This window comes from Rana temporaria, chromosome 7 (assembly GCF_905171775.1).
Source record: "Rana temporaria chromosome 7, aRanTem1.1, whole genome shotgun sequence".
Taxonomy (NCBI): domain Eukaryota; kingdom Metazoa; phylum Chordata; class Amphibia; order Anura; family Ranidae; genus Rana; species Rana temporaria.
Window position 1 is genome coordinate 143515308 of NC_053495.1, and position 26576 is coordinate 143541883.

The 26576-nt window shown below is 46.0% G+C and overlaps 1 protein-coding gene across 2 annotated transcripts in view; it reads right to left on the bottom strand.

Annotated features, from left to right (window-relative positions):
* LRRC8D (leucine rich repeat containing 8 VRAC subunit D) overlaps positions 1-24385 on the bottom strand; it is a 95221-nt gene extending 70836 nt beyond the window's left edge. Inside the window, exons 1-2 of one of the 2 annotated variants that reach the window (XM_040360066.1) lie at positions 24161-24385; positions 19994-20020 (exon numbers count right to left, since the gene is read on the bottom strand). The gene's annotated coding sequence lies outside the window, so the exon portion shown is untranslated. The remainder of the gene's footprint in view (positions 1-19993; positions 20021-24160) is intronic. The other variant, XM_040360067.1, reaches the window with a different exon arrangement.
* Between the last annotated feature and the right edge of the window lie 2191 nt (positions 24386-26576).

Genomic DNA, 26576 nt, shown 5'->3' on the forward strand with positions numbered 1-26576 from the left:
TCAGCTGAAGTGTATGCAAACACAAGCAATGAACATTTCTTTTTTGCTCCCTTTTGGATTATCAAATCTACCTTTGAAAGTGTATTGTTCCATGTGTTCGATGAGTGCAAAAAAAAAAAAAAAAAAAAAACTGATTATAACTGTGCAAATGAAAGATGAAAGCGGCGGCACTCCAAAGTGGAAAAAAAGACTTCTTTATTTAACAAATCTAGTTAAAATTAACAAAAAAACACACTGTTCCAGGGCAGCCAGTAAACACATTTCATCACACGTCGGTGCTTATTCACTGACCTGTGAAAACACATTCACTGGTTGCCCTGTTATTTTTGTCATTTTTTCAGGATCCGTAAAATAAAGAAGTCTCTTTTTTCCCCTCACTTTGTAGTGCCGCCACTTTCATCTTTCATGTACATTGGTTGTGGCTGCAGACCAGGCTGGCACCCAGGTGGTTTCAACATATGTGGACCCTATTGCAGGTTGCTTGGATCGGTGTGTTAACAATGGTGTATCCTGGCCTAGGTCAACAAGGCCCAGGCCTGGGGCAGCACTTTGCAGGGGGGGCAGCACAGAAAGAGTCTTCGCCGACTTGCGCTACACTTTTAGTTTAGCGTCAGTCTTATGGGGCAGACTGGGCTGAAAGGAAAATTAGTCTAGCGTCCCCATAAAGCGGCTGCACTGCTTCCTGTATGCGGGCGGACGGCATTCCGCAACTGTGGGGAGGGGGGCGCTGCTTCTAATTTTGACTGTCCTATCATCCTGGACCACAAACCTTCCTCACTGTGCTATATGTTTTCTGCTGCACCATTGGCATGGTTATATCTTCTTAGTCCTCACCATAAAATTATCAGAACTTTGGGCCAGATTCACAAAAGGGATACGACGGCGTATCTCCCGATACGCCGTCGTATCCCTGTTTCTATCTATGCGACTGATTCATAGAATCAGTTACGCATAGATATCCCTAAGATCCGACAGGTGTAATAGTTTTACACTGTCGGATCTTAGGATGCAGTACCGCGGCCGCCGCTGGGGGGAGTTTGCATCATAAACCAGCGTCGGGTATGCAAATTAGGAGTTACGGCGGATCCCCAATGGATTTTCGCGTTCGCTACGTAGCCGCTAGTCTAGTTTCCCATCGCAAAGGTAGTCGTCGTTTTAGGTGCCCTAACTTTAGTCAGCAAACGTATTGCTGTCTAAAGTATGGCCGTCGTTCCCGCGTCGAAATTGAAAATTTAACGTTGTTTGCGTAACACGTCCGGGAATACGGGAGTACGCTACGCGCGTCGCCGTTCGAAAAAAATGACGTCACGGCGGGAGTTAGGAAACGGAGCATGCGCAGTAGGTCCGGCGCGGGAGCGCGCCTAATTTAAATGGCACACGCCCATTTCAATTGGCCCGCCTTGGGCCGGAGGCCGCGGGCATAGTTTTCATCGCAAGTGCTTTGTGAATCAGGCACTTGCGATGAAAACTTGCAGCGGTGTTACGTATCTACGATACGTTGCGCCGCCGCGATTCTACGTGAATCTGGCCCTTTGTGCTTAAAAGTAGAACTATAGGCAATACTTTTTTTTTGTACCATACCTGTCCCATTGCAGAGATTTCCCTTCACTTCCTGCCCCATAGCCAATCAGGAAGTGAGAGGAAATTATGCAAATTAAGGGAAATCATTGTCCCCCCCTCTCAGAACTAGTGTCCCCACTCGAAAACTTTAGGGCCGGTCTTAAACAAGGGGTGTGGTCTCGGCATGAAGGGGTGGGTCATATTTAAATTAGGGGGTGCACGAGTTTAGTCAGGCCTAGGGCAGCACAAAACCTAAATACACCACTGGGTGTGTACACTATGTGCCATATTATTACCATGCTTTGGTTCTCTCTCTAAATGAGAAAACATCTCCTCTATTTTATGGAAATAAGGAGGGCAAAGTACTCCTAACCCTCTCTATTTGAATAAAGGAAGTGTTTTTGGCTCCAAGAATGAAAATGTAATATAAAATAATGTAATATATTACAATTTCCCACTCCTTTTGTTATGGTGGCTGCTTTCATTTTATTTCAAACTTGCCAGCAACATACTTCTTGTTCTTGGATGACCATGCATTCTCACCCTACTGTATCGAAGGAGGAACACAGACAACGCACAGGAACAGACATGTAGCATTTTTTCCAATGCAGCACGCTGCAACCAATGGTAGTGCAATACTGTGCACCTGTCAGGAGATCTCAAAACTGCATCCTTTGATAAATTAACTAAAGCTAATTAAAAAATGTCATGAACCTGCAGAACTATAATAATTTAAAGCAGAGTTTCGGGCATTTTCTTATTTTGCAAGCTAAAATTAAATCTAAAACATATTAATAGCGCCCCAATCGTTCCAGAAATCATTGCAAACACTTGCCTTATATCCTCCTGCTCATGTTGTGGCCTTATCCATCATATGTGTGGGCATGTGAAGCCCAGTTCCTTTTTCTTCCTGGTTTTCAGAGAGAGGTGCATGCTGGGCGATTTTTAGGCACAGTAATGCCCAGAGACCATGGCCGCTCGCTGTATCAAGGGAGCGCGCCCACAAGGATTACACACACAATGCGAGCTCTCTTGCAATTAATGTGTGTAGTACTTGTGGGGAGGACCAGAGACAGCCGCAGAGGGACCCCAGAAGACGTGGATTGGGGCCACTCTGTGCAAAACCAGCTGCACAGTGGAGGTAAATATAACATGTTTGTTATTAAAAAAAAAAAAAAAAAAAAAAAATGGTTTACAACCCCATTAAAGGCAAGCTGTTAATAGAAAGTTCATTTTTAGGGTGGAACTCCGCTTTAAGTTGCTCCAGGGAATATCCGATTGCCTCTTGGGAGGGGATGAGGAAGAGTTTTTTTTCCCCTGTTGGAGCAAATTTGTATCATGCTTTATTGTTTTTTTGCCCTTCTCTGGATCAACTGTGGGTATAGGATTGTATATACAGTGGAACCTCGGACTGCGAGCAATACGGTTAATGAGCTTTTCGCAATACGAGCAATTATTAATTTTTAGTCCTGACTCGGTTTGCGAGTGTTGTCTCGCAAAACAAGCAGGATTCAAGCCTCTGCGGTGCGCAGTGCCGCATTTGGCCAGAGGTGCGGGGGCGCCGGAGCCGATCGGAGCCATTCGGAAATACTCTGTTCCATAGTGTTTTCGAGGGTTTCCGAATGCAGCTGAACGGTTTCCGAGTATTTCTGAGTCTCTCCAGCGCCCCCACCTCTGGCCACATGCGGTATTGCATGCCATAGAAGTCAATAACAAATCATTATCGTTTCCATTGACTTTTATGGGGAAACTCGCTTTGATATGCGAGTGCTTTGGATTACAAACATTCTCCTGGAACGGATCATGCTTGTAATCCAAGGTTCCACTGTATAGGATTGTATAATTTTTTATTTTCCCTGCTATAAGTTGAACCAGATAGACTTGTGTCTTTTTTCAACCAGACTAAGGGCCAGATTCACATCCGAGATACGACGGCGTATCTCCTGATACGCCGTCGTATCTCTGAGATACGCTTGTAGTATCTATGCGGCTGATTCATAGAATTGACTTACACCGTCGGATCTTAGGATGCAATTCTAGGCCGGCCGTTAGGTGGCGTTTCCATAGCGGTCGACGTGGAATATGCAAATCACTAGTTACGGCGATTCACGAACGTCCGCGTTACCCGTCGCTCTAACTTTACGTTGTTTCCGTCGAGATGCGCGCGTAAAACTAAGGCTGCCCTCTAGGTGGACTAGCCAATGTTAAGTATAGCCGTCGTTCCCGCGTCGAAATTTGAAAAATCACGTAGTTTGCGTAAGTCGTCCGTGAATGGCGCTGGACGCCATTTACGTTAACGTCTAAGCAAATGACGTCCGTGCGACGTCATTTAGCGCAATAATTTTCCCGACGGAGCATGCGCAGTACGTTCGGCGCGGGAACACGCCTAATTTAAATGGTGCCCGCCCCATTTGAATTAGGCGGGCTTGCGCCGAGCGAATTTACGTTACACCGCCGCAAGTTTACAGGTAAGAGCTTTGTGAATCAGGCACTTACGCTGTAAACTTGCGGCGGTGTAACGTAAATGGAATACGTTACGCCGCCGCTGCGTAACGGAAATGTCTGTGAATCTGGCCCTATGTAACTATGTATTAAAGTGTTACTAAACCCACAGCAGTAAAATCAGTCTGTATATGCAGTAAAGAATGCTTGTTATGCTTTTTTATCCTGTCTTTTCTGATACTCCCCTTCTTCCACTGTCCCCAAACCATCTCCAATCCAGAGCATTGGAGGGCACTCTGCACATGCTCAGTTTGGTATGTATTGCCAAAGAGTTGTTTTCTTCTTGGGAGGGTGCATGTGATCAGCACAGGGCCAATCAGCACTGTGCAAACAGAGGGTCAGGGGTCCTGCAGCCTCATAGGACAATCAGGAGAGAATGAAAAATCCTCCTACAAGCTTTAACCAGACACTGATAGACATCACAAGACTGCTATATACTGCTGATGAGAAAAGGTATTTAGCAGTCTGTATTTACTAAAACTATTGCATTTTGATGTTCTGTGTACTATGGGAGACCAGATATATTAAATGTAGGCTCCTGGGTGTAGTAACACTTTAAGTTGACCTCACACTGATAGAAATTCAGCTTCTCCTGCAGGGCCTCCCTTCGTTCAACAGAAGTCAATTATTTAAAAGTGCATCTATGGTCAAAATGTAAAATATAATATTACATGTTCACATTGCATTTCAATTATTTTTAGCCCACTTCTAATAATCTGAACAATCTCAAAGTCTCATTTACTTCCCTGAATTCTGTGACACATATTCACTATGCCCTGTAAATAGACACTGCTGTGTCACCCATTTCACAGAGCCTGCCTTCTGAAATACAGAACTGCTGAGAGGAGGAGTTTCAGGAAGTGGAGTCCATACAGGAATAACTGCTAGCAGGCAGCAAGGTACCATGGGATATGTAGTCCTTAGAAACGGAAATCCAGGAAGTTGTGGAACAAGATGGCCAGGAGAGAGGCAGAACTCACAACATGAAAGATTTTTTTAAATTGGCTTATTTTTGATTGTCAACTAGATTATTTTTATTGTTATTACAATGCTGATGTTGTAAAATGAAAGTGCGTACTATGAGCATAGACCTTCTGTAATTGTGTTCAACTTTCCAAATACAATGTACAGTACTGTGGGGGGGGGGGGGGGGGTTCCTCCATTAACCTAATTTGTGCGGATGGAGGAATCTGTCAGTTTTTTCAGCTGCCAGATCGAGAAAAAAAAAAACACACACACACACACACACACACACACACAATCCAGTACAAAACGTTTTCATCATTATTGCAAAGGGAAAACATGCCCTTCAATTAATCTGCACAGAGATTATTCATCATGTATTCGTAATTGGAAGTTTTATTCGATTATTGCTCTTAGTTAATTATTTGAAACACAAGATAATGTAATTCAATCAATACCACATATAAGGCTAGTGGGAAAAGACATTACCAAGTCATTATGCTGCCAAAATATTTAGTGGTCACGGTCAAAGTACCAATCACAAAGAAATAAAATGACTCCTATTTGCAAGCAGACTTGCATAGCAGGCGTGGCAGCCTTAGTAATTGGTCTGTTCTTATGAAACTGCACAAATCGCCGATTATCTTTACTTGGGGGGTACGAAGTCTTTACAAAGTTAACAAAAACAAGGCACAGCCACAAGCTACATTTTCCAAGCAAAAAAACAATATTTATAATATATAATTTTAATAAGAATAAATATTTGGGTTGAACCGTACACAATGGTCTACAAATGATTATGCTAACCTAAGCTAACCTGTACTTTGCCCATATACCTACCTCTCCTTCACTCCCACCCCACGCTGCTCTAGACAGTGCCGGGAAAATAAAGCTGGGAGTTACCTGGTACTTCTGGGTATGAAGGCTAGGGTGGTCCCGATGCCACTTTTTTAAGACCGCGTACATGTACCGATACTTTTTTTTCTAATACTCGCCGATACCGATTAACGATACTTTTATTTAATCTCATGTGACAGTGGCACATATTTCAGTAGCTTTTTTTACAATTAGTTTTTTTATTTTTTACAATTTATTTTTTATTTTATTTTTTACAATGCTTTATTTTTTTTAAGGGGGTGGACAGTGTCAGTGTGTTTTCTTTATTATTTTTTTTTATTATTATTAATTGCAATTATTATTATTATTATTATTTTGTTATCAGCCCTGTTGGGGGGCTATGGTGAGATATCAGGGGTCTTAACAGACCTCTGACATCTCCCCTTTGAGACAGGGAAAGGGACTAGGGACACATATTCCCCAGTCCCTTTCTCAGCAGCCTAGAGAGAAGACAGCGGCTTCTCTCCATTCATTAACTGAGACATCTTAATCACAGGAGGTTACGATGTTTCAGTTATGTGAATAGACAGAGTCAGTAATCACTGACTCTGTCCATTCAGAAAATGAAGGAGCCGGATTTACCAGCTCCTACCTTCGCTCTCCATCCTGACAGATCGAGGGGGGCAGCAGCACGGAGGGGGAGAAGAGAGGGGGACAGATGGAGAGGGGCAATCTCCTACTTGAAAATACAAACCACAATAAAACTTATCATCGGGGGTTCTAACCCCTCCACATTCTATTGAAAAAAATTGGGCTTTACATGCACTTAAAAAAAGAAATCATTTAAAAAATGGAATGCGGCAGCAGCAAAAGTGCGCTTTAATGCCCCGCTGAAATACATAGGTGTCCTTGGCAGCCTGAGGATCCGTGCCGAGAGTGCACACTGACCAGGCTGTCTTCTATAGCTCTTGGTTACAGCTTTAGGCCATGATCCAGCAGAACAGGCTCCTGATCATGTGATCTCCAAGAGTGACACAATCACAGTGGTCACGTGATGGAAAACCAGCCAACTCCCTGCATTAAGTGTCACTTAAAGGGCCACCGGGAGGCAGCATCAAAGGGTTATTGTGCTGTGCATGTATGGACAGCATACCTGCCCATTATGGCAGACCTACCTTTTTCAGAAACCCCAGCATTACTCTAAACCGGCGTCTCATTGCCGTCTGCAGGCAAACAGGGTTCCAGCTCAAAGAAGCTCAAGAATCCGGATGAATGAGAGACACACACCTAACAATGCTCTTCCAAGTGCTTTATTCAACTATCAATAGGAGCTGGTGGTCCCTGGGCTAGATCATCACATGGAAGAGCATCATAAGGTGTGCGTCCCTCATTCATCCAGATTTGCCCATTTGTTTGCTCTCCTCCAGAGTGCTGGGTGTTCAGAGCGGTCTTTCACAGCTCCATCTATTGCTGCCCTCTTTTGCTCCACTCCGCTCCTTTTTGGCCACCGGGCAGCCTCTTGTGATGTAGTGCACTGGTCATCAACCCTGTCCTCAGGGCCCACTAATTTGCTGCTCAGTTATTGCAGTATTCTGGTCTGCATCTCCCCCTTTCACACGGGCAAACCGTTCAGGTCCGTCTGTCAGTTTTTTTCGCCGGACCTGAACGGGTGCTCCAGGCAAGTCTATGGAGTGACATTTGATCCGGTCCGATCCGCTAAAATCAGACATATAACAATACGTTCGACATCCATCCTGGTGGATCAGATCGGGTGAGATCTGATGAAAACAGACATGCTGCCCGTTTTCGTCCGATCTCTCCATAGGAATCAGCGGTGCTCGACAGGCCCCTCCCCGCTCAGTGGGCAGAGAGGAACCTGTCATCCGCCGGCTCAGCGGAGATCAACGGAGAGATCTCCCGCTGAGCTGGCGGATTCCGCTGCAATGAATCCGCCCCGTGTGGAAGGGGCCTAAGGGCCCTTTCACACGGGCGGATCAGTAATGATCCGCTCCGTATGTCGGCAAAATCTCAGCGGGGATCCTCCGTAAAATCCCCGCTGAGCTGGCAGCTGACAGGGCTGTCCCCGCACACTTACGACAGGGACCGCCCTGTCTTTCCTCCGCTCTCCCCTATGGGGACCGTGTTCATCCGATCCGCTCAGCAGACGGAAGAAAAAATAGGATTTTCTTCCGTCCGCAAATGCGGATCTTTGCGGAGGCGGACAATTACGGATGGATGAAAATGCAAACATACGGTCCGTACGTGTGAAAGGCCCCTAAGTGGGCCCTGAGGACTGGGTTAATGACCACTGATGTAGCGCACAGGAGGTGTGTCATCCCAACACCCGGCTGCATTGTCTGCATTTATTGCCTCATGCACACTGGAGCGTTAAAAATACTGCTTTTAAGAGCATCTGACTTTTATTTTCTGCCTCTAAACGTCCCTTCATGCACACACAGGGCCAGATCCACAAAGAAGTTACGTTGGCGTATCTATTGATACGCCGCGTAACTTCTAGGATGCGCCGGCGTATCTTTGTTTGCATCCCCAAAACAAGATACGCCTGAATGTGGTCTAGATCCGACTGACGTACGTCTTAGTACGCCGACGGATCTTAGGTGCATATTTAGGCTGGCCGCTAGGTGGCGCTTCTGTTGATTTCAGCATAGAGTATGCAAATTAGCTAGATACGCAGATTCTCAGAACGTACGTCCGCCCGGTGCATTTTTTTACGTCGTTTACGTAAGGCTTTTTTCAACGTAACGTTACCCCTGCTCTATGAGGCGTACGCAATGTTAAGAATGGACGTCGGGCCAGCGTCCAATTTTTTACGTTTTACGTCGTTTGCGTAAAACGTTCGTGAATAGGGCTTTGCGTAAATTACGCTCACGTCGTCTAGGCATTGAGCGGGCGTAATTTAATTTGAAAATTCGATGTGATACTGAGCATGCGCCATTTGAAAAATACGTCATTTACGTGGGGTCATGCTTAATTTACATAAAACACGCCGCCCTGTTCCTCATTTGATTTAGGCGCGCTTACGCCGGCACATTTACGCTACTCCGCCGTAACTTTAGACGCAAGTGCTTTGTGAATACAGCACTTGCCTCTCAAAGTTGCGGCGGCGTAGCGTAACTACGATACGCTACGCCCACTTAAATTACGTGGATCTGGCCCATAGGCTTTAAGTGGCAGAATAAAAAAAAAAACACGGCCAGATGTCCAGGAGCAGCAGGGTTTTGCAAACACATCTAAAAATGCACATTAATGCTAGACGTGCCAAGCGATTGAGAGTTGCTTCATTTTAATGGGCAATATTCTGGTCAATGAAATGAATTAACGCCCAAGCGAGTAGCGACTGATGTGCCTAGACACGTTTTTACTGGTCACGTGTTTTTTCTGCAAAAAGGTGCTGACATGAGGGAAAGAGTTTAGGAGAGCTGGGCAAATGCCCTGTATGCATGGGGCCTATGAGTGTTTAGAATGGGCTTGGAGTGAACATCTCACTGTGCGTGCGTCACAGGCATTATATATTGTACAAAATAAATAGCTGGGGCGCTACATGCAGAGCCTCTTTGACCATGAAAATGTCTCCTAGCCATTTAATTGTAAAAGTTCTACTATAATAAATACTTCATAGCACTGTATAAAAGGCTGTCCTTCTCTCCACGGTGTCCCGCTCTTTATTTGGATAGATTAATAGCAGCACAGCCATTGGCTCCCACTGCTGTCAATCAAATCTAATGACATGGTCGCCGGGGGCGGGGAAAAAGGAGCTGCCCAGTGGAGGTATATGTTTGTAAAGGATCGTTTTTTTTTTTTTTTATTGGGACTGCGACATTATAGCGGACACTTTTGACACATTTTTGGGACCATTCACATTTATACAGTGAACAGTGCTATAAACATGCGCTGATAACTGTATAAATGTGACTGGCAGGGAAGGGGTTAACACTAGGGGGCGAGGAAGTGAGTGATTCTAACTTTAGGGGGAGGGGACTGACTGGGGGAGGTGACCAATCTGTGTCCCTATGTACAAGGGACACAGCATCGGTCTCCTCTCCCTGACAGGACGTGGATCTCTGTGTTTACACACAGAGATCCACGGTCCTGCTCAGTTACTTGGCATTGGCAGGTGCCCAGCGGCCATCGTGGCCACCGGGCACGCGCATCGTGTTCCCAGTAACGCGACGGGTGCGCGCGCCCCCTAGCGGCTTTAAAAGACGAGGACGTCCTATGACGTCCTGTCAGAATAACTGAGCTACCTTGCCGCCGTCAAATGACGGCGGCTGGTAGTATAGTGGTTAAAGACAAAGTGATTGTAAAGGATCGTTTTGTTTTGTTTTTTTTAAATAACAATCACTTTGTCTTTAACCACTATACTACCAGCCGCCGTCAATTGACGGCGGCAAGGTAGCTCAGTTATTCTGACAGGACTTCATAGGACGTCCTCGTCTTTTAAAGCCGCTAGGGGGCGCGCGCACCCGTCGCGTTACTGGGAACACGATGCGCGTGCCCGGCGGCCACGATGGCCGCTGGGCACCTGCCAATGCCAAGTAACTGAGCAGGACCGTGGATCTCTGTGTGTAAACACAGAGATCCACGTCCTGTCAGGGAGAGGAGACCGATGCTGTGTCCCTCGTACATAGGGACACAGATTGGTCACCTCCCCCAGTCAGTCCCCTCCCCCTAAAGTTAGAATCACTCACTTCCTCGCCCCCTAGTGTTAACCCCTTCCCTGCCAGTCACATTTATACAGTTATCAGCGCATGTTTATAGCACTGTTCACTGTATAAATGTGAATGGTCCCAAAAATGTGTCAAAAGTGTCCGCTATAATGTCGCAGTCCCAATAAAAAAAATAAAAATAAAAATAATCGCAGATCGCCGCCATTCCTAGTAAAAAAAAAAATTTTTTTTTTAAAAAAATCATAATTATGTCCCCTATTTTGTATAACTTTTGAGCAAACCAGTCACTATACGGTTATTGCGATTTTTTTTTTTTTACCAAAAATATGTAGAAGAATACGTATCAGCCTAAACTGAGAACATTTTTTTTATTTTATTTTTTTTTAAATGGGATTCTTATTATAGCAAAAAGTAAAAAAGTGTGTTTTTTTCAAAATTGACGCTCTTTTTTTGTTTATAGCTCAAAAAATAAAACCGCACAGGCGATCAAATACCACCAAAAGAAAGCTCTATTTGTGGGGGGGGGGGGGGGGAAGGACGCCAATTTTGTTTGGGAGCCACGTCGCACGACCGCGCAATTGTCAGTTAAAGCAACGCAGTGCCGAATCGCAAAAACCGTCTGGGTCCTTTAGCTGCCTAAAGGTCCGGGTCTTAAAGCAGGGGTTCACCCAAAAAAAATTTTTTTAATTTTACACACATTAGATCCAGTATAGTAAGGGCATTTAAATTCTGCATATTTTTTATTTTTATTGCTCTGTACATACCTTTATAATCTGTTTTTCTCCAGGGCTTCAGGGTTCCGATGACTGCAGGACTGGGCGTTCCTATCCTTTCGTTGGATGATTGACGGCTTGTGAAACAGGTGACCTGTTGCACAACACGCGTCACCAGATGTCGGGAAATAGCCGAGCTGCAAGTCGGGACTATACGGCGCCTGCGCAGTCAGCTCTACACGGCGGGCGCAGGCGCCGTATAGTGCCGACTCTTAGCTCGGGTATTTCCGGAAATCTGGTGACGCGCGTTGTGCGACAGGTCACCTGTTTCACAAGCCGTCAATCATCCAACTAAAGGATAGGAACGCCCAGTCCCGCAAGCATCGGAAGCCTAAGGCAGGGATAGGAATGCCCAGTCCCGGAGTCATCAGAACGCAGAAGCCCCGGACCAAATCAGAATATAAAGGGAAGTACGAAGAAAAAAAAAAAAAAGTATATGCCCTTACTATGCTGCCTCAAGTGTTAAAAAATAGTTTTTAGGGTGAACCTCCACTTTAAGTGGTTAAACCTCCTCAGTACAAGTTCCCTTTAAACAACACATAGCAAATGTGACACATTTATGTAAAAAGGATTTTTAAAACATTAACTTTCACACAAAAGGATTTCATTTTAAGGAATGCAAAATACAGTCAAGCACCTAATCATTAACACCAAACAAAAACTCACACTAAACCGGTTAAAACCCAACAAGCCTGAGCACTGCTTATGCAATGAGACAGCATGTGAAGGGAAGACAGAGAATAAAACATTGCACTTTATAACTGAGAAAGGCCACATCTCCGATAAGAACATAAAATCAAGGCTGTGTCCCTGAATCTTCACATAGCTGGCTGGACAGATCAGCTCAATAAGACACAATAAAACACTCCGACAAGCTGTAGTTATGGATTACTGACCACTTTAATGGTTACTGCTGTCCAACAAGTGTAGATAAAAGTTACTGTGCATGCATTTCTTACTCTATGAGGCCTTTTACACTAGCGACTGAGGAGGGGCGGTAAAAACCCACACAAGCCCAACCACAAGTCTACAATGACAAACTCTATACCAGCGTTTCTGAACCTTTGTTCAGTCAAGGCAACGGTGGTGGCTGACTTTTTTTTTTTTTTTTTTTGAGGGGGCGGCAACCAGTCAGTCGGTGGCGGCAACCCCCCTTGGGAGGACATCCAGGACATCGAAGCCCCTTGCTTACCCCATCTAGGAAGCGGGCTTTAGCGTGTCCGGCAGCTTTCTTCCTCCTCCTGTGGTGTGGATCCCGATGCCTTCCGCCATGAATCCCCCTCCTCCTCATAGGATCACCTGACCTTTCAGCCAATCAGGAAACGGGTATCAGACCCGCACTTCCTGATTGGTGGAGAAGGCGATTCAGTGTTAGAAAAGCCAATATTAATTTTCTTTTCTAACACACCTAGGTGGGCCCGGAGCGCAATGCTCTGCGCTCTGAGTCCACCCTATTTTGAAGTCTATTAGAACATATGGCTCTAATCAGGTGCTTAAAAAAAAAAAACACCCCCACCGTTGTAATTTTAGGCACCCGGCATCCTGAAAGGGGCCAGACGCATTAATAGGGGGTGACTGCGGCAGCCGTGGATAGATTCATGCTATGCATAAATCTATCCATTAACCATATAGGGGCGCCGCCTGAGGGGCCCTTAATGCCTATGCAAGGCACCCTTTAAAATGACGCATAATCTCAAGGCACCTCATTCTAAAGTTTAAAAACAAAAACAAAACTATAGGCGCAGAAGTCCTCCATGGCTACCAAAATTCAGGAGACCTGCTATAAAATCTTGACTCGATGGTATAGGGTGCCTGCCACCCTGCACCGTTTTCTCCCGCAGGTCCCGAGCGTGTGTTGGCGTTGTGGTGCCGCGGAGGGGACGATGCTGCACATATTTTGGGCCTGTCCCAAACTCTTATCTTTCTGGCGCGAGGTGACTCGCACGATCAAGCACCTGACTGATGTCTCATTGGAAGACAACCCCGCAGCATGTCTGCTCCATCTCTCCGAGCGCCCCATTCGGAAATATAAGGCCTACCTTACTATACAGTAGCTGAATGCTGCCAAGGCATGCGTCCCCTCTCTGTTGGAGATCGGAGAACCCACCGGCAAAATCCTTATGGTTCTCTAAAGTGAACGAACTGAGAGACATGGAAGATCTCACGGCCACCTTGCACAACAGGGAGGAGACCTTTCGGGAGACCTGGAGACCCTGGAAAAATTTCATCTACACAGACGAGTATCTTCGTGAAGTGGCTAGGTCTGGTTGACCCACAGGGCTTGCCTTGCCTCCTGGTCGGGGGATACTCTCAGGCCCCATACACACGACCGAGTTTCTCGGCAGAATTCAGCCAGAAACTCGGTCCGAGCCGTATTCTGCCAAGAAACTCGGTCGTGTGTACACTTTTCAGCGAGGAAGCCGACGAGGAACTCGTCGGGCCAAATAGAGAACATGTTCTCTATTTTCTCATTAGTCAATGGGAAAAGTCGGCCCGCCGAGATCCTCGGCGGCTTTAACACTGAACTCGACGAGGAACTCGATGTGTTTGGCACGTCGAGTTCCTCGGTCGTGTGTACGGGGCCTCACACTTCTTTCTGTTATTCTGTTCTCTCCCCCCTCTTTCTCCGGCACCTCCCCCCTTCTTTTAAGGGTCGGTTCTCGGCCTTCTCCTCTTTCTCTCCCCCCTCCTCTTTTTGCTGATGTCCTTTCCTCCTCGCTAGCAATCCAATAATGGACCTTTTCACCTTGAACCTGCACTATCCTGTGAATGCCTGATAGCTATGTGGGCCTTTATCTGGGCCCGTCTGGTTGTTGGCTTCCTCTGCCCCCCCTTCTGCATTTCTAGAGGTTATTGGTCATATAATCATCTGATTGGTTGCCTCTAAGGCCTCATACTCGACTCCGGTATCTTTGACCTACCATTTATGCCTTGTCAACAGTACTCTACTGAAGTATTTCTGTCAATTTAGTTTGGTGACCCCTTCTTGTTTTTTTTTTGTTATCTCTTTGTGTGACCTATACTAGATCCTAACGCTGTATGTATTTTGTACCGGTCGACAGCCGTACTGTCTTTTCTACTTGAAAATAAAGGAATTAAAAAAAAAAAAACTATAGTACATAACGCAGCAACAACCACACACGTAGGTATGGTTGCCACCTCATCATCGGTTGAGTAAGGAGGATTTTGGGCACTTGCACAGAATTTTTGTTTGCCCCCCTCCGTCGGCTCTAGGGTCCCATAAGCTGAATAAAGTGGAACATTGGAATGATAATCTGTACCGATGTGCAAAGGTGTGTTTGCTTTGGAAGAATAATCTCCTCTAACGTTGGGTGTCCTACGTTGGACAGCCAACATTAAGAGGAGATTTTTCTTCCAAAGCGAACACACCTTTGCACATTGGTACCAATTAGTATTACAATGTTCATCTTCTCCCTCAGTTTCTCTCCGTCATTCAGCTAATGTGACCCCAGAGCTGACGGAGAGGGGCAGGGTAGGGGAAAACACAAATGCTGTGCAAGTGCCCAACACCTTCCTTATCAACTGATGAGGTCATTGGATGTTAGGACAGCGGTGGCTGGAAGGTTGTAATGGTGCACATTGAAAACATGTGGCTTTATCACAGGCACCACTTACCAATGACTTCATCCAGACTGAATGTAAGGTGCAAAGAAAGAAATAGATGGATGTGTCTGTGATGGGTGGTTAGGAAGTAGTTGGGAAAAATGTTAGCTAATGCAGTTGAAACACAATGCAATAACCGCTGATGGGGAAAAAAAAGAAATCAAAGTAAAGACAAGAGCACAGAAAGCCTGGTACAATGCAAAACACGCTCTCTGTACCGGATCTGCAAACATTCATTCAAACGACTTTGGCATTAGCGAGCATTTCATAATTGCAATCATTTACCGGTGAAAGCATAGTGTAATGCTGCGTACACACGATCGGACATTCTGACATCAAAACTGTGTTGCTCGCTCAAACTTGTCTTGCAACGTCAAGAACGCGGTCACATACAATACTACGACGAGCCGGAAAAAATGAAGTTCAAAGATTCCGAGCATGCATCGAGCATTGTCATCCAATGGAGCATACACACGGTCGGATTTTCAAACAACAAGCTCACATCGAACATTTGTTGTCGGAAATTCCGACCGTGTGTATGCGGCATTAGACTGGTAAATATGAAATATTCTGTATAAATATTGTATACTCTTCTATCTTTAGGCTCATTTATTATGACTGATTCTGTCCCCTTCCAACCAACTGTAAAACGCCTGGTTACAGAGAATAGTTTAGGCCGAGTTTACACCTATGCAAATTGGATTTCACTGCATCCAACTTGCATGACAGGAGATTGTGACTGGCTCTCTATGGAGCCGGTTTACATATCTCCGTTGCGGCTGTGGAGCGGCTTGCACAGGAACGTTGTGCGTCTTTAGCTCCACTTCAAGGCCGAATTCAGGCAAAAAATTCGGCCCCAATTCGTTCCTGAAACAGAGAACAAGGAACGCACCGGACCCCGGCTGCGAGCCGCATCTGTCGGAAGTGTGAACCCACTTCTGACAGATGCGGCTCGCAGCAGGGGGTCTGGTGCATTCCCGGTTCTCCGGTTCAGGGACGAATTGGTCAGCCGGAACCAAAATTTCCAGTGACTTGCTCCAACCGAGGTGTTAATCAGACAGGGGTTTTTTTTTATGGAAGGCTACATCTGCTGTGGGCTCTCTAGATATCCCAGTGTTCTGCAAATCCTTTTCCATCAACTATAACATATCATTTTTTTTAATATTATTTATTAGGGATGCATTGAAATAGCTGCCTAAAATAGGGTTATCTGCGTTTTGCTGATAGAAAAAAAAAAGTGCAGATAACAGCATGCTGTGTCCCATAGACTTCACTAATCAGCACTGCAGCCATTTGCTGCAGTGCTGATCAAAGGAAATTTTTCCAACAAGCTGGTTCAAGAGAAGTCGATTATTAGACTGACTTCTCTGGAATGGGAACAGCCAAAGATAGATTGAAGTTCACCCAGGGACAAATTTTGATCCATCTATTCCCAGCTTTGGGACCTATGCTAGGCTTTTATTTCTGTCTGTTAGCCTGTTGTTATAGAGAGAAGTCAGAACTTTATCCATTACAACTTGATAAAAAAATAATGTTATTTAGCAAGGCTTGACAAATTTCCTTTGAATCTAGGAGCCAGCTAAAAAAAGTTAGGAGACTTTTTTTATTTTTTACTTACAGGGCTTTATTTTCAAACGACGGAGGTGGTAGATCTTGAATTTGCACATGGAGGGGACCGGAGTCGGGCATGCTGCTGGGTGGGGTGGCTCTCTCATTGGGTGGTTTCAGGGGATGTGTGTCCCTTTGGGGCTCTGAGTGTGGGGATTTGACACTTGAGGTTGTTGGTGCTGAGGTTTTTTGATGTGCCTGTTGTGTCTGCTCGCCTCCCTTCTACCCTCGAGGACTGGTGGGGATAAAAAGGGGTGGGCCACGGTGCACATGGACTGGCTGGTGCCAACGGGAGTGTGGGGAAGCCTTTGTAAATGGTGGCGGCAGGTCTGCTGAGGGAGGGGGTGGAGGGTGAACAGGGGTGACCGCGTGTGGAGAGGAAGAGAGAAACATTGGCTCTGCTGCAGAGCTGGAGTTCCCCCCCCCCCCTATTTACTAGCCGATTGTAGTGGAATCAAATATGGCCCCATTGTGTGGCGCTTCTGCATGGTAACTTGTGAGAGGTAAGCATAGAGGCTATATTTATGGCCCTGGAGTTGAAGGGTCAATGAGAGCCTGGCTGCTTGTAGAAAGAGTTCTTTAGAGCAATAGAAATGCATTTTTACCTCAATGTCAAGAGGACCATAGTTCCGCATTCGGCCCAGGGCTCTATGAACCCTGTCCATCTCCAGGCATTCGAGGGGAAGATCAGGTGCTAATTCTTGGAACAGGGCCTGTACAGTACCCTGCAGATCAACTACTTTCTTTGGGAGGCCCTTGATGCACAAGTTGCTTCTCCTGGCCCTATTTTCCATGTCCTCTAGCTGGTCTTTGAGGACTTCTAATTCACGCAGAGCCTTCTCCAGGTCTTGTTCCTGTCCCTCTAGGAGTGTGGTAGCGGCATCCATGCGGACCTCCAGTGAGGTAGTGTGGTGTCCAAACTCTCAGAGTTCCCTCCGAAACTCAGCAAAAATTGTGGCCGATACCTTGGCCAGCACCTGTTGCACCACTGGGAAATGAGAGATGCATCTGGGGAGAGGCCAGCAGATTGTTGGGGGAAGAGGTTTTGGCTGTCTTCAGAGTCAGCGGGTTAACTTAGGGGAGCTGCTGTCCCTTGCGGAGCTCACTGAGCCCGGCGCTATTTTGGAAGGAGCGGGGCAGCCGCGCATGCAGAGTATGCAAAAAAGCGCTGCCTTTATGGTTCCTGGACTGGCGACTCATCCCAGGCTGGGAGGCAAAGGATGAGGACTTCTTCGGTGCTCATCTGAGAGTGGGCGGCCAGCTGAAGCGCTGATCACAGCTTGGTTTGAAGCCTGTGACAAGTGGAGCAACTTCTATAAGCATATATCTTAAGTTGGTGCAGGCACGGTGCATGTCCGTCAGGCAATGGGAGTTGCTCACGCCTGGTGCTGGCGGTGAGTGGGCTGGCAGAAGCCCAGGCGTCAGGACGCGGTTTCTGGTTGCCATGGTGACCTGGCATCTGTAATTTGTCAAGCCCTGTTCTTTAGCAAGGAACATTCATTCCCCATTAATAATTGTCCTTGTTTGTTCATGTTGGAGATAAACTGAATAAGCTCACGAGCAAACCAAACTAATGATTCAGAACCTTCTTAGTTGATACAGCTGCTGGCACTGATCACAATCTTATAAATATATAAAAACATAAAATGCTACACTATATTAAGGATTACCAATGTGATATGACACATAAAATACATGAATATCTTAGTGCAAACCGTGCACGATTTTAAAACATAATATATAAAATGTCCATTGTGCTGGAAAATTAAAACAATAACAGATGAAGTGTGCCACACTACATTGAAGTAACCAATGTGATATGACACATATAAAGTGCATGAATGACTGCAAAATGTGTGTAATATCAAACATATTTAACCACTTCCGTACCGTAGGACGTCATATGACGTCCTGGACTTCAGTGGGGGATATCTGAATGATGCCCTCAGCTACAGGCATCATTCAGATATCCTTTTTTACAGGCGGCGATTTTGCGCACCATAAGAACGATCATAGCAGCGGTTCCGCCGCTTGATCATTCTTACAGGCGGCGGGAGGGGACATACCCCCCTTCCGCCGCCATCCGGTGCTTCTCGGAGGTCTCCCGTGCCATCGGAGGCCTGAAGAACGAATCGGCCACCGCCGAATGAAGAGCAAAGAGATTTCGTCGGAGGCCCAGGTGTGACGTTATGACGTCACGCCCGGGTACCCGGAAGTAAACAAAGCAATTGCGGCCGAAAGCATGAGATCTGGGGAAAAAATTCACCAATCTCATGCTTTCCAGCCTGGAGGAGAGATGTGGGGTCTTATTGACCCCGCATATCTCAATACAGAGGACCTGTCACACACTATTCCTATTACAAGGGATGTTGGCATGCGGGCCAGTCACAGAGCCAGAGTTCGCGGCCCCCGGAAGAAGAGGGCTGAAGATGGACGCTCGCTGCCATGGAGGAAGACGGCAACATCGCGGGCTTCTACTGCAGGTAAGTGTCACATAATGGGCTACTATGCGATGCATAGTAACCCATTATGCTTTACCTTTGCAGGGAGACATAGAGGAAGTAAACCTCATCATGGTTTACTTCCTCTTTAAGGTTGTCAGCAGATCGGCCTTTACAAACTTGGCAGTGCCTAAAAATGGAGAGCAACTGAGCATGTGCAGAGCAGGGTAAGACTGTGTATTGCTGGATTTTAAACCGTGTAGATACTTATTTTTAATGTTTTACAAAGCTATACCTGCAAAAGGGGCCTACATTCCAATACAAACAATGTCATACAATTCATATTAAAAAAGTAGATGTAGCTTGAGTAAAAAAAAAAAAAAAAAAAAAAAAAAAAAAAAAAAAAAAACTGTCCTCTGCCAGCAGCTACAGAGTGGGGTCTTTGTTCTCTGTGCGGAAGCAGGGGTCTCTCTGCAGAAGTCTGAAATGCTTTTACTGCACCAGAACGGTCTGCAAAGCAATCCTAACTAATCAGGGGGGTGTTGGACTTCTGTGTAGCGCCTGCTGCTTCTTTACAGGTAGCAAGGGCCCCACTCTACAGCTGCTGGCAGGGGACAGACTTTCCTACTCAGACTGGATGTTTTGAAATGAACATGAATTGTAAAATATTAAACAGCTTTTGCTTTGAAGCTTGAATTAAAGTGAGAATTTAATTAGGCTTTAAATGTATTCATTAGTAACAATGAATACATTTAAAGCCTAACACATTATTAAAAAAGGTAGATAAACATGCAGCAACTGAAGCCCTAAATGCATTCATTGTTACTAACGTACAACACATAATATTAAGAAAGGTTGCGCAAGATGCAGTGACAACATCTTAAAGTGCATTTCCACTTTTGCAGCCGAATAGGGATAACACCTACTTTATATTTATTTGTAACATGTTCCAATTGACAAAGCATAGATTCAAGGTGAAATAAAAATTGCTGCTTACCTCCGAACTTGTGTAAAACCTTTGCGCCTAAGGGTAAAACAAATGTTAATGCCTAAGCACAATTTTGCAACTTTGACATGTTAGTAAACCATACATATCATCACTACTACTTTGTGCATCCAAGTGGATTATACCTTGTTTTTTTTTTTTTAGGACAAGTTGGTGATAAATAGCTTTTTTTTTTATTATTATTATTAAAAGAAAAACTGGTGTAAAACAGTAAAAAAAAAAAAAAAAATACCACCAAAGAACAACCCAAAATAACCGGAAATTCTGGGTCCCGATCGTTAGTACGGGATCCAGGGCTCCCACTGAGACCCGGGTCTCTGTGCTGGGAGTGCACTGTGTGGCACCCTCCCAGCACAAAGACAGATATGTAGATATGCGGCCCCGGGGGAAAAAAGCCCAGTCCAGTGAGACCGCATATCTGCCTACTGTCAACTTTCTCCTTTAACCACTTCCCGACGGCCGTACGACTATATACGGCCGCAGGGTGGTTCTACTTCTCTGGGGCGCCGTCAATTGACGTCCGCCCCTTTGCTCGCAGCGGGGAACTGCTGTGCTGGATGTGTCCCTTGGACACAGCCAATCACAGATCGCTGTGAACGGCCAATCAGAGTGGCCGTTTGCTAGGCGATCTGTGCGGCCAATGAGAGATGATCTCATATGTTTACATATGAGATCATCTCTCATTGCCGGCTCTCACAGACAGCAGTGCTGTCAGGGGAGAGAGGAGACGGATCTGTGTCTCTTGTACATAGGGACACAGATCGGTCACCTCCCCCAGTCACCCCCCTTCCCCCACAGTTAGAACACTAATTAGGGTACACATTTAACCCCTTCCTCACCCCCTAGTGTTAACCCCTTCCCTGCCAGTCACATTTATACAGTAATTAGTGCAGATTTATAGCACTGATTGCAGTATAAATGTGAATGGTGCCAAAAATGTGTCAAAAGTGTCCGATGTGTCCGCCATTATGTCGCAGTCGCAATAAAAATCGCAGATCGCCGCCATTACTAGTAAAAAAATAATTCTGTCACTTATTTTGTAGGCGCTATAACTTTTGCGCAAACCAGTCGCTTATTTTTTTTTTTTACTAAAAATATGTAGAATACGTATCGGCCTAGATAGAGGATAAAAAATGTTTTTTAAAAAAAAAAATTGAGCTATTTATTACAGCAACAAGTAAATTTTTTTTATTTTTTTTTCAAAATTGTCGCTCTATTTTTGTTTATAGCGCAAAAAATAAAAACCGCAGAGGTGATCAAATACCACCAAAAGAAAGCTCTATTTGTGGGGGGAAAAAAGAACGTCAATTTTGATTGGGTACAACGTTGCACGATTAAAGTGACGCAGTGCCGTATCGCAAAAAAAATAGCCTGGACATTGAGCAGCCAAATCTTCCGGGGCTGAAGTGGTTAAAGTCTAATATATATATTATATATATATACACACACACACACACACTTTATTATTATTATATTAATAAATTCTTTATAATATATATATATATATATATATATATATATATATATATATATATACATACATACATATACATATATATACACACATACACATACATACACATACACATACACACACACACACACACACACATGTTATTATTAATATATTATATAGACACACACACAATTTTTTTATTATTATTATATATATTATTATTATTTATATTATATATTTTTTTTATTATTTTCAGGTATGCTGTGTGAATCGCAACACATAATAAACATATAGTTGAGGGTTCTCAATTAAGATGGCAAAAGTGGAAATACACCTTAAGAGCAGAAATCTGTCCGATTTGAGTGTACTATTATCATTTAAGTAAGTGACACGTTCTTATTGGTTGCCAGAGGTTCTTTTATAAAAACTGCATTTCAAATATTCTGACAAATAGAACCCAACTGTTAAATCTGGTATAGGGCGCACAATGATTCGTAATGAGATCCCCGTGTCTGGCTGCGTCGTGTCTGGCTGCGCCGTGTTTGGTACATATCCACACATGGAGAAGATTTCATCCTTTTCCAGCTGGATTGGCCAAGATCAGCACAGTGTGTGGCCCCGTCAGCCCTTTCCCACCCAACATTCCCCTGTAAGGATCCGGGCAGAAGACTGTCACACCAGCAGCACCGATATCCAATCAGATGCAGCCACTGTTTGGGGATTGTGACAGCTGGTGGGGCCGGATGTGAAAATACAATAGCTGCAGCAAGACATTCATCCATCTGTAGAGTGTGGATGATAAATCTGAATAAAAGAAATCTATATATGTATGACCAGCTTTACTTTTACTCAGGCAGCAGCCCCTCCCCCGTTAGCACTGAACGTCGTCCAGCGCTGAGACTTGTAGTTCTGGCTATAGTACAGATATCACAGACACCTCCTCCATTTAGAAAAGGCCTTGTATTCTTTTCAGGTGCAAGGTGCTCTGTGATTGGAGGAGGTGTAGATGAGCATCGTGATTCCCCCCCCCCCCCAACCCCAATGCACCTTGCAAGAATGCAAGGATTTTTCTGAATGGAGGAGGTGCCAAGTGAGCAAATCACAGTGATCACTATACTAGAGCTGGAACTAAAAGTCAGCGCTGGACAGAGATGGGGCACACGTCATTAGCGATTATTTTTACTGTGCAAATGACCAAAAATCATTTTTGCATATACTTTAGATTTAACCTGCAGTAGTAATACAAAGAAGGCCATGGCACATCTATGGTGCAGCTATGGCGGGTCCATGGCACAGCTATAACAGATCCCTGGCGCATTTATGGCAAGTCCATGGTGCATCTAAAGCAGAGCTACTGCAGATCCCTGCCAGATATATGGTGGATCTATGGCACAGCTACTCTAGATCCCTGGCACATCTATGGCAGATCCATGGTGCATCTATGGCACACTTACAGCAGATCCCTGCCAGATATATGTTGGGTCAATGGCACAGTATTGCCAAATCTCTGCCAGATATATATGGGGCTATGGCAGATCCATGGAGCATCTATGGCAGAGCTACAGAAGATTCCTGCTGGATATATGGTGGATCTATGGCACATCTACTGCAGATGCCTGGTGCATCTATGGCAAATCCATGGAGCAGCTACAGGAAATCCTTGCCAGATATATGGCAGAACCATGGCAAAGCTACAGCAGATCCCTGCCACATCTATGGCAGATCCATGGCACCGCTACGGCAGATCCCTGCCAGATATATGCTGGATCTATGGCACAGCTATGGCAGATCCCTGCCACATCTATGGCAGATCCATGGCACAGCTACAGCAGATCCCTGCCAGATATATGCTGGATCTATGGCACAGCTATGGCAGATTCATGGCACAGCTACGGCAGATCCCTGCCAGATATATGCTGGATCTATGGCACAGCTATGGCAGATTCATGGCACAGCTACTGCAGATCCCTGGTGCATTTACGGCAGATCCATGGGGCATCTAAGGCAGAGCTATGGCAGATCCATGGCACAGCTACAACATCCCTGTCAGATGTAAGTTGAATCTTTGACACAGCTATGGCTCTGCCAGACATATGGCGGATCCATGGCGCATCTAGGGCAGATCCATGGCACATCTAGGGCGGATCCATGGCGCATCTAGGGCAGATCCATGGCACATCTAGGGCAGATCTCTGGCGCATCTAGGGCAGATCCACGGCGCATCTACGGCAGATCCACGGCGCATCTACGGCAGATCCACGGCGCATCTATGGCAGATCCATGGAACTTCTACGGCAGTACCATGACACATCTATGGCAGAGCTACAGCAGGTCCCTGCCAGATATATAGTGGCCCTATGGCACAGCTATGGCAGAGTTGGAGCAGATATAAGGTGGCTCTATAGCACAGCTATGGCAGATCTTTAGTACAGCTATGGTAGATCCCTGGCAGAGCAATGACAGATACATGGCAGATCCCTGGCACTTCTATAACGGATCTATGGCACAGCTACTGCAGATTGTCACCCTATGGCACACCTACAGGAGATCTATGGCAGCTCCCTGGCATATGTGTGCCTGGATCAGGTGTTGGTATGACACACAGAAGCCATTGAGTCCTATACATGGACTGATCGGTACCCCCCAGGAGAGGGGTGTCGGGCAGTGCTGGCACATAGGGTGTAGGGGAAAGGTGGTCTCACCTGAGCTGAGCCTGGTCCGGCTCTTCCCTCCTCTTCCTCCTCCTCCTTAGTAGGCAGGTGCCGGTCAGGGGTTGGCAGTGCGGGCACAGGGCGGCATGGGGCGCTCGCTGTGTGTAGAAGGGACAGGACACACGGACAGACATAGACTCGGCCGGCTCGGTGCTCCTTCCTGGAGATGGAGCGATGAGATGAGAGCCGAGCGATATATAACAAGCCGCATCCCCGGACACTCTACAGACGTGACAGTACCGCCTATGGCGTCTAGGTGGCGCTGTGCTTGTGTGCCCAGGCTGAGCTTCTCCATGGCTCTTCTATTCCACCTAGTTGTATGAAGAGGAAAGTAGTCCTAATGCAAACAAAAAACAGCTATGACCAAACAATACAAGTGTCTAAAACAAGCAGAGCTTAGGGAAAGAAAATCAGGCAAAGCTTAGCACTTGAGACAGTGGCGGCTGGTGCTCAAGATTTTTGGGGGGCAAACAAACTGAAACATTTACCTGTTAGTAATGCAGGACTGTATATAGTCATTTATCAGGTGATTATGTATCATTATAAGTGTTGCCAACTGTCAGTATTTTTACTGTCAGCCAGTAAAAACCGGGCACTTTTCTCCTGTCAGTAAGGCTACTTTCACACTGGGGGCATTAGCGTTAAAGCGGCATTACCTTTAGCGGCGCTTTACCATTGTAATAGCGTCACTTTTCGGCGAATAAAATAATCAAAGCGCCGCTGCTGAAGCGCATTGCAGGCACATCGGCAGCGCTGCCCTTTGATTTCAATGGCAGGCATGGTGTAGGAGCGGTGTACAGCGCTCCCGCACCGCACCAAAGACGCTGTTTCCCGGCCTTTTTTTCCTGTCCTGCAAGCGCACCACCGCAGTGTGAGAGCACTCAGGCTTTCACACTGGGGAGGCTTGAGAGGCGCTATACAGGCACTATTTTTAACACAAAAATGCCTGAAAAGCACCCCAGTGCAAAAGGTAAGGATAAGCTCCGGCGTGTTCGCAAACTCCACATGCAGAGCCCGCCAGGAAGTCGACAATATGGCTGTGGCGCTCGGCTCGGAACTGTGCATGCACCCTGCCTAGGATCGGCCCTGCTTAAGACACACCCTACAATATGCCCTACACTGCGATTACTTCAAAGATCTGTCGTGATCCTAAATTCTCATCGAGACAATCACCTTTGTTTCCCATCCTAGGAAACCCTAGTTTCATACCAGGTATGGAGGCAGGATCATTTAACAATCTTATCCACTTCCATACCAGGCACTTAAGCACCTTCCTGCCCAAGCCAATTTTCAGCTTTCAGCACTGTCGCAATTTGAATGACATTTGCGCAGTCATGCTACACTGTACCCAAATTAAATTTTTATCATTTTGTTCGCACAAATAGAGCTTTATTTTGGGAGTATTTGATTGCGCAACAACTAAAAAAAGACAGACATTTTTGAAAAAAATTATGTTTTTATTTTTTTCTGTTAATTTTTTTTGTAAATAAGTACATTTTCTTCTTCAATTATGGGCACTGATATGGCGGCACTGATGGGCACCGATGAGGTGGCACTGATGGGCACTCCGGGGGGCACTCCCTGGTGGTCCAGTGTTGGCACCCGAGGGGGGGCTGCGCTGATAAAAAATCAGCTCGAACCCCCCTGTCAGGAGAGCCGCCGATCGGCTCTCCTCTACTCGCGTCTGTCAGACGCGAGTAAGGAAGAGCCGATCAACGGCTCTTCCTGTTTACATTGTGATCAGCCGTGGTTGGACACGGCTGATCACCTGGTAAAGAGCCTCCGCCGGAGGCTCTTTACCGAGATCGGAGATGCAGGGTGTCAGACTGACACCCGCATCACCGATCGCCGCGCTCCGCGCAACCCACGGGCGCGCGCTGGCATGTAATCCTGCAGGACGTCAATAGATGTCCAGTCAGGATTTCACAACCACTTCCCGGACGTCAATTGACTATTGACCGGGCGGGAAGTGGTTAAAGAGAAAGGCTGCTTTCAGGTATCAAATTTTTGGCAGTCAGAGACATGGCCCACAATTACCGTATTTATCGGGGTTTTGCGCACTCCGGCCTATAGCGGGCACCCCTAAAGTGGACCCGCATTCCTGTAAAAAAAGATTTTTGTACTTACAGTTTTGGTGTCTTGCGCGGCGTCCATCGGCGGCCTCGTCGGGTCCGGCGTCCGTCTGCGGCTTCGGGTGTCCTCTTCGTCGGGTCCGGCGTCCTTCTGCGGCGTCCTCCCCGCTCGATCCCCGCGCCAAATTTGAATACTGCGCCATATACCGAGCGCAGTACACTCGCGTATAGTCGGCAATGCTTGACTACTCTTGCGTTCACGTCCTGTACGTCCAGGACGTGAGCGCGAGAGGAGCCGAGCCTGCCCGACTATACACGAGTGTACTGCACTCGGT